Genomic DNA, 9,243 nt, shown 5'->3' with positions numbered 1-9,243 from the left:
TTTGGGGCTCTTGCATGGGCTAAAAGGAAACAGCAGCAGGACAATCCTCACTGCTCCAGAGCCAGCCTCTTAAAGGGAAACACACTCCATTTCCCATCTATGCCTCAGAGAGCGGAGAGTGGGGGCAGAGGAGGGATGGAGAATGAAGGTCACTCAGTTTTCAGTCCACTGTCCAGAATCGAAGGGGAGTTAGAACAGTGCTTTCGCAAGCGGTCGCAGAATTTCCATTAACATCTCAGCATCGCCCTAGACCCGTGGATCTCAGACTCTGACCGGCGCCCCACAGAGCCCTGCTGCACACTGCAGCCCCTGCACTGGGGCCTGGGGAGGGAACTGGCCCAGGTGAGGATCGTGTCTCTCTAGAGTGGCCCCCAGAAGGCATCAGATGGAAGCCATTGCCCAAAGGAGGAAGGGCACATCTGTGACAACCTGCCCCACAACAGAAGGGGGCTAAAGGACTGAACTGGGGATCCAAGCCCTGTGATGATGTCCTGCCCCAGGCAGGTATTTGGTGGGGTGCATCACCTCCTGTCAGTCTGACCTATACTATCTTCTAAACTTCAGCTATAGTGTATATAGCTTGTCGTCAAGTCAAGTGGCCAGCAGCCTACGGGAGAGGTTCTTTGAGACTCCAGGAGGGAATGGCCCATGCACTGCAAGGAGGCACCATGCCAAGGAAACGATCGCAGAGCCTGGCACTGCCAGGCATGGGTTTGCGGGGCCTGTTGGCAGCCTCCCCCTTGAACGTCTCCTGAGATCACCGTCTGGATGGAGACTCTGAATCCTGCTAGTCCAAGGCATGTGCCCAGCTCAGACAAAAGTTTTTGTGGTTTAGCTTCGTGGGCAGAGGAGGCACCGTGGAGCCAAAGAAAAAACAAGTGGCCATGCGAGGAGAACTTGGCAAGAACCAGAGCAGAAGCTGGGTGGGAAAGCTCCCTGAGTGTGCACTCTGCTCTCTCTAGCAGAAGATGCTCTGATCAGAGCTATGAGTTTCACTGGGGGGTCAGGCAGCACGACTGAATATTTCTTTGCTTGATGTCAATGAGTTTCAAGGTGCCAGGGCAACGTGATGACAGGCACCATGTGGTCGTTAGCATCGGTAAATAAACAGCCCACACAAGCCTGTTCTTGGGTTTCACACGGGGCCCTGGCCTAGTCACTAGGTTGCTGCCAATACTTCGTGGCCTCGGAAAGGGCACCAGAGAAGGTCTGACAGGGAGGAGGGAGTTGGTCATTCTTCTCAGTGCAATGCAGGGGCAGAGGTGGGTAAAAGGAATAGCTCAGTGGTTTGAGCATTGGCCCGCTAAACCCAAAGTTATGAGTTCAGCCTTTAAGGGGGCCACCCAGGGATCTGGGGCAAAATCAGTACTTGCTCCTGCTAGTGAAGGCAAAGGCTGGACTCAATGACCTTTCAGGGTCCCTTCCAGCTCTGTAAGAGGGAGAGATCCATTAGCACACTGCTAATAGCAACAATTTGGCCCTTTCGGGTATTAGATTGCTGCCATTCTTTGGGTTTACAAGATAGCATCCACATATATATTAGCATCAGTGGTGAAAGTCCTCAGGCTACGGCCCTGGGGGACAGAGAATGGATGGACTGTTTCCGCACTCGGACTCCCCTAGGCCAGGGATTCCACAGGCCCTGTTCCCAGCTCTGTGCTGCTGACAGATCTGCAGGGTGTGAATGAGAAGAGGAATTGGAAAGCTGTGTGTGCAGTGACCCCTCTGACCCTTGACCCTCTCTGGGCCGGGGCTCTCCAGCCACACAGCTCAGGTTTGTTATTTTATGATGAGGAAATGAGCTGCCCCTGAGTGAGGCTCTGGGGCCCGGATCCAGCTCAGCCCTCCAACCAGGAATCATTCAAACCGGAAAGAAAACAACTCTTTCAAAAATAAACCACCAGCTCTTCCCAGCCAGGCAGCCTGTCCCGAGACAGATCGGGCCTCAGAGCTGGGGGCAGCCTTTCCTGGGCTGAACTGGAACTCAGAGCTGGATGGGATGGTTCCTTATGTGCAAAAGAATCAAGGCCCTTAGGAGCTAGAACTGAATACACAACCCTCAGTGATCACACAGACGCTGCCTGGCTCTGGGACGCAGAAGTACAGCCTGTGTTTCACCATGGTACCAGCCAAGGTGTGTCTATGGGCAGGGAAGAATGGGTTACTGGCTACATTGCTCACCCTTTGCAGCCGCAATGTGTGTGTTCAGTGTGATCCCATTTCCCTGAAAGTTGCATCATCTCCTTTGATCTCTGTGGTGGAGACATCATCTGTGAGAAGCCAACTGCTCCCCAGTGCCTGGAAGTGGTTTTATGGGGCAGCCCCTTCACTAGCCTAGGGGGAGGATAGCTCAGTGGTTTGTGTGTTGGCCTGCTAAACCCAGGGTTGTGAGCTCAATCCTTGAGGGGGCCATTTGGGGATTGGTCCTGCTTTGAGCAGGGGGTTAAACTAGATGATCTTTTGAGGTCCCTTCCAGTCCTAATATTCTATGAGCCCAACCACTCCTGTCTCTGATAGGCAGCACTGAATAGGTGCTGTGACCTCTCAGCCCAGCTACTCCTTTCCAGTGGCTCAAGGGACCTGGGCCTGCTAGGAAAGGCATGAGAGGATCAGTCCGTGATGGGAAGCAGAGTGCTCTGGTTTGCTTTGTCACTACTCAGGGATAACCTCCCCCCGGATACGTTCATGGCTGAACGAAACGGCAAGTCCCTTTGCTGCCTGTTCTCCCACTATCTGCTTAGACCAGCTCAAGGTGGAGCCAGCTGTAGTGCACAGCAGGGGGACCTTGCTGTTCCGCCGCTAGCTGCTGGGGTTATTCGCACAGTGGCAGAATTTATCTGATTTCTTGATGAGTTTATGTTTCCTGCCGGAATGCTGTAAACAAGCAGGTGGGTGCGTGACCGGTCAGGCAGACACTCCATGCATGCACATGCCTTTCACGTGCACACCAGTTCCTGGTCCCTCCAGTGGGGTGTGGGGAAGATGACTTGACAAGACAGAAATAGGGAAAACAGTCCCTGGGCCAGCTGGATACCGGATCGCAGTGGGAAACGGAGATTGGAGCTGCTATCTAGCTGTGCTGACTTTGGTGAAATGGCATCTAACCAGGGGGCAGAAGGAAAGCCCACAGGGAAGGGGGAAGGACAGTTTGGGGGAGATGGCCTACGAAGATGGGTTGCATAAGGCTAGTAGCAATGTCTGTCGGGGTGGCTGGGCAGAACTCACTCCAACTTCTAGGTTTGCGGGTTTAATTCCAGCAGCCAGAGGCAGGCTCAACTCTGATAGCCCAGAGCATTAACACAGGGGTTGCCTTTCTGGGGGATGTTAGACCAGAATCACTTCTACGCATCTGCTTTGAGGCCCGGCTGGAAGTTAAGGGTCCCAGAAGGCTTTGGGAGGGCCTGTGCTGTCAGAGCTAAAGCCTCTAACATTAGTGCTGTAATACAGGGCCCTGCCACAGCTTCACAGCAGACTTAGCCTGAGCACCGGGCTTGGCTGGACCAGGTGCCTGGCACCCCAGTGGCCTGATGGATAAGGCAATAGCTTTCTAAGTCACAGATTGTGGGTTCAAGTCCCATCTGGGGTGAACTACTACTACCCATGTTTGATGCAGATGCCGAGTGCTCACAGGGAGCAGGATAGCTGCTGCTTCATCCTGCCCTGGCAGCATCTACCTGGCAGCCTTTTAACGTGGCTGATGCCTGCATGGATTTGGGGAAACCCTCATTTCTATGTCACCAAATCCATTCCTTGTTAGTAGGCCCTGTGTGAAGGGCTCTGGAGAGATGCCTGGTCGCTGCTTGTTAATCCTCCAACAATTTGCTTGGCTTTATCTGCTGAACAGTTTGCTAGAGAGCCAACAATGACGGCCTGATTAGATCTCCCTGGCGCCCAGCAAGAGGTTGCTATGGTAGCAGGTTCCTGAGGACCCACCCTGCAAGGGGTTTTGGAGTCTGACACCTCCTGAAATGCTGTAGGTGGCCCAGTTCAGCTCAGGACCTGCCCTCGCCTTGCATGCTGCGCTGGTCCCTGTATACTGCCCGTCTTGATTCAAGCAGCGCAGGAAGCTGCTTCTTCCCTCCCTCTCTGCATAAGACACTGACTCCTCAACTAAGTCTGGGGATGAGGCTCCATGGAGCGAGTGAGAAAGGGTCCACAGCCCTCCCAGCAGTGCCAGGCAGAGCAGAAGCTGCCATCTGGCTGCTCCCTGCTCATCGGCTCAAGCTCCCTGCCCCACCTGTGGCAGTTTTCTTGGCCACTTTTTGTTTCCATGAGTTGTTTTCTTATCCCTTTGTCTCCCCTCCGGCTCAGTGTCTCTAGGAAGCACCGTCCCTGGCAACCCTTCAAGCAGGGCACAATGCTCTTTGGCCAGACGCTGAGTCCCCCGCTCCATTGTTTCAGTTGGTAGGAAAAAGCTGCACAGAGCCCTGTGTGCCGGCAGCCCTGGCTCCATCGAGACCCTGGAATGTGCTGGGGGGAGATGAGTTCTCTCTCCTTTCCTGGATGCTTGGCCACAGGAGGCCACGTGCAGTGCCAGCCACCGAGCCAGGCTGGCCTGTGCCGAGCAGGAAACCCGCCAGGGTGAGGAAAGGAGGTGACTTTTCATGCGTCTGTTTTTGGCAGCAGCTCCTTCCCCTACTGACTTGGCTGCCCAATGCCTGTGACTCCTTCCATGAATGGGCTGAGCAGCATCAATGAAAAGAGGGGCAGGACCTGAGTGGAGGGTGCCGGAAGCAGGGGCAGGGTATGCACCACTCTGTGCTGAGCAGACAGAAGGATGCTGGGGCATTCCCCTCTGGGCCACCCTCCCTTTTGTACCAGCCAGCTGGGCCAGCTGGAGGAGTCCAAGAGACACAGGGCCCATGCCATTCAGTGCCCAGCTCTGCCACACCCCTCCCAGAGGCACTCCTAGGGGGAGGCTGGACCCAACTGCATCGTGGAGCCTTTGGGGTTAAACCTCGGGCAAGGTTCAGCTGGGAATGTCCCTGAGCTGAGACAACAAGGTGCAGCTGAGCCTGGTTAGGTTCAGAAAAGGGGGCAGGCTGCTGTCATGGGGTTTCTCTGAGGGGGAAGAGAAGGGTGGTGTGGGAGGAGTTTAGCTGCAGGAAGGAAACGTGACCAGACACTTGCTGCTTTAGACCCTTTGGTTAAACAAAAGCCTTGTAAAGAAGGAGGGTCTGGCTGCAATCTGCAGTGCCTGAGCCCCTGGCCCAGCTGCAGCTTCAGAGAAGCCCTGTGCCTGAGCACCAGGCAAGGTCATGGTGACCAGCACCTGTGTGTTGATGCTGGTTCCTGATCAGATAAGAGGCATTAGGCAGGATGGGGCTTTGTCTCTGCAAGGTTTACATGGATAACATACCTTGGGGCCCAGACTGACAAGGGCCCTCTAAGAATTCCTGTTTTTCTGGGCCTAAGGGGTGGGGGTTAATTAATCAGAGGAGGGGGTCTCTTGTTGCAGATCCTGATTGATTTGTGCTTCAGCTGCAGGCTAGGGCAGGCCCTGCAGGGTGAGTCCTGTTGAAACTTAGGATTTCTAGTGAATGAGCCTGTGTGTAAAGTTGCAATGGGTGCCCTGGGGAGGGGAGAGCCCAGAGGAGGGCTGTAATCTTGGCCTGGCATTTCTTTGTGTTGGTGGGGGAAAGAGGATCCTCTTCCCCCCCAACCATGTTTCTGGAGCAGCAGTCCCCTGGGTCCTTGGGAGAGCTGACAGACTGATGGGGCTGAAGCATGAGGCAGTAAGGGCCTGTCTCCACTCTGCTGCGTGACCTGCAGCCCAAGGAGCCTGCAACCAGCTTCCTGCCTCTGCAGCCCAAACCCTGCGAACTGCTCTCTGCCCTCTTCCAGGAACAACTTCTGAAGGATGCTGCCAAAACAAGAGAGGGGTCCTGGACCATGAAGGGAGAGCCTGAGCTCTGTCGCTGCCCTTGGGATCAAAGAGGGGCCGTATCAAAGGGCTGCCCTGGGGATGCTTGCAGCAGGGGCTAAGCCTGAGGAAGGTAGCCTCAGCTGCTGTCCTGTAGCTCTGCCGGGGGGGTTGAGGCATCCAGTGCATGTATTAATTTGGGGTGTAGACAGGCATGAAGGTGGGAGTAGGCTGGTGCCTACTGAGCCAGGCAAAATGAACACTAGTTGGGCAAGTCTCCCACCTGTGTGCACAGCGCTGCAGATGCAACTAAGCCCTGCCCTGCATTGCAGCACTCCCAGCCATTCTACTGCTGGGCTTAGTCCTGACCTCCAGGGCATGGGCTGCTCCAGGCTGACTGTACGGGGGCTGGAAAGGAAAAAAGAAACCACTTCCAAAATAACTGATTGGTAAGGCTTTGAGAGTCCGAAGCCATCACTGCCAGGGCCTCTGCAGGTGGGACTTTCCCCCCAGGCAGGAAAAGCCTTGCTCTCTAGCCTATGGGAATGATTCAGATAAAGCCAGACCATCAGGAACCCTGAGTGGCCCCCTGTATTCCCCTCTGCTAGAAACTCTCCCTGTGCTTACCATACAACCCATTTCCCTGCTACCTCCTTCCTTCCCTGATCCCTCTTCTGTGTGCCCCCCTGCTGCTGGAAACCCCCACCCCCGAGCCTTGAGCTCCCCAAGCAGCCTCTTTCCCTACTGCTCCTGGTTCAGGTCCACTTGGCTGGAAACCATCCAGAGGGTTAGTCGGTTAGATAAATTCATGGAGGTTAAGTCCATTAATGGCTATTAGCCAGGATGGGTAAGGAATGGTGTCCCTAGCCTCTGTTTGTCAGAGGGTGGAGATGGATGGCAGAAGAGAGATCACTTGATCATTACATGTTATGTTCACTCCCCTCTGGGGCACCTGGCATTGGCCACTGTCAGTAGACAGGATACTGAGCTGGATGGACCTTTGGTCTGACCCAGTACGGCTGTTCTTATGTTCTTAGCCAGTTTGGCTAGGAGTGCACCTCCCCAGGAGTCAGGGGTGGGAGGCAATTGCCCCTGGAGATGCTTTATAGGGGGTTCATGGGAGAGCTAGGGCTGCGGAGCAGGGTTGGTTCTCCAGGGCTCAGCAGCTGGGCGGAGGAGCAGGGATAGTCTCTGCTCCACACTGTGATTCACAGAAGATGGGTTTCCATGAGTAACAGTGCCCTGGCCTCCTCTTGGACACTCTGCCTCCTGCAGGAACCTGAGGAGATGAGGAACAGGTCCCTCTGCAGGGCTTTCATGGCTCACACATTCTTTGTTCTGCCCAGGGATCTGCATCATGTTCCTGAAAGAAGTTGGTGCCAGATTCCTGGCTTCATCCTCCTGCTTCCCTACAGGATTAGCCACTTATCTGCATTGCCCAGGAAGGTTTCACCTGCAATGCACCAGGGGGTGCCAAACAGCATCTGCACTGCCTGGCTGGGACAGGAGAGGGTTTGATGAGTATCAGCTGCAACAAGTGGTCAAGCAAGGCCCCTGGGGGTCAGCTTAGCAAGTCTCACCCACACCAAGAGCACACAGTGGGGTGGGAGCTGCTGCCTCCCAGCTCAAAGATGAGCCGAAGCCAAATGAGGATGTCCAGGGCTAAATTACCCAATGGTCCAGATGGGCTGCTTGATTACTAATCATAGCTCTCCATTGCTGGAGTCCTTTCCATCCCCAAGTGCTGTGAAGGGCGGAGAACACTTGCCTGCCCACCTCTGAAATTCAGCCACTTCTGAGGAGACACCAGCTATATCACCCACCTTTTCTTTTTTAAGGGAGAGGCAGTGAAGAACGGGGGGGCGGGGACAGGGGGAATGGAGGCAGGACCCAGGTCCTCAAACGTATTCCAAGCTTGCATTGGTCTTGGTGGAAGATAGGCACCTAAATACCTGTGTGGATCTGGGCCAAGGTAACTACCCAACAGGGCTGTAGCAAGACACCAGGCTTAATGCTATAACAGTAGCTACTAGTGGGGATAACCCTGTGAGAGCCTGACCCTTGTTATGGGACCAGGGCCAGGAAAATTCAGTCTCCAGACAGTACCCCTGTGTGTCACACCCATGTTATAAACAGCCTGCCTCTTGGGGAGCAGCTTCCTCAAATGTGCAACGGAACCTTTAACAGCCCAAAGCAGCCAGGCTTTTAATGTCTGCGCTGGAAAATGACACCTTCCAAAGCACCCCTGGGAACTATGCTGAGTGTCAGCACTGATTTAGAGGAGGGAACAACCCCAGCTGAGACATCCCACCATCTCCTGCAGATTGGCATCCACTAGCAATGTACTGGGAGTGCCAGGGTCAGCACTGACTCAGAAGGGAGAGTGTTGGTCCCTATGGAATTTCCCAGCCATGTGGCCCAGCCTGCGCTGTGTAGGTCCTGAGCTGAAGTGGGGTGGCTACAATATCTTCAGGGAGGGAAAAAATGCTTTGGGGCTGGTGGAGAGCTGCCTTGGGTCAGTGAGTGGCCCTGTCCAAGCTGCCAAAGCTCTGCCAGCCCTGGAATTAGTTACAAAGATGGAGAAACCCATTTCCCGCCCCGCAGCACCCTAGAAATCTGGTCATGTGTAGGGAGGGGAGGGCAGATGGGCTTGGACAAATGAGACACTGGCCTGAACCTTTATCCAGAATCAAATTCCCTTTCCTGAACCATCACTGAGGCTCGGTTCTCCCCGCACCCCCGAGTCAAGGGAACCATGCTCTTGGGGGCAGAGTCAGCAGCCCTAGAGCCTGAGCCAGGGAGCCGAAATTCAGGAAAGGGAAACGTTTCAAGTGCATCCCTGAGCCAGACTGGTCAGAATTCTCCCATCACTAGACTTGGGGCAGGGCATGATCCCACCCCACCCGCAACCAAGAAATGGACCCTTCTCATCCCCCTTCACTGGAGGATTTGCAGCACGTGACACCAAAGGGCTTAGCCCAGGTTTTACTTAGGCTCCTGCTGCTCCATCAGCTCTTGCCATGCTACTCACCTCACCCACCCTGTGCTGCCCTATCCCAGTCCTGCCAGGTCCAGTTACCATCCTGTCAGTCCCAGCTCTGCAGGCAGAACCAGACCCTCCTGGGCCTGTGAGTTTATGGCTTTTCCTGGCTTCTGATGCCGCCCCAGAGCAGAGGAATTTTCCTCTTAAGCGGCTGCTTTGCCTCAGACCTTTCTTCCCAGGAGCAGCCATCACCGCTGCTCCTCTCTGGGCAAGGAGGCTGCAGCTGGAGTGAATCCGACGCTAATCCCAGGCCCCAGAGCATTCACAGAGATAAAAGGGAGCTGGGCAAGCAGAGGGAGTTCCCAGGCTGCAGCAAGCCAGCGGATGCTCTCTGAGC

This window comes from Chelonoidis abingdonii, chromosome 9 (genome assembly GCF_003597395.2).
Source record: "Chelonoidis abingdonii isolate Lonesome George chromosome 9, CheloAbing_2.0, whole genome shotgun sequence".
Classification (NCBI taxonomy): domain Eukaryota; kingdom Metazoa; phylum Chordata; order Testudines; family Testudinidae; genus Chelonoidis; species Chelonoidis abingdonii.
The sequence above is the reverse complement of the archived record's forward strand: the minus strand, read 5'-3'. Positions refer to the sequence as shown.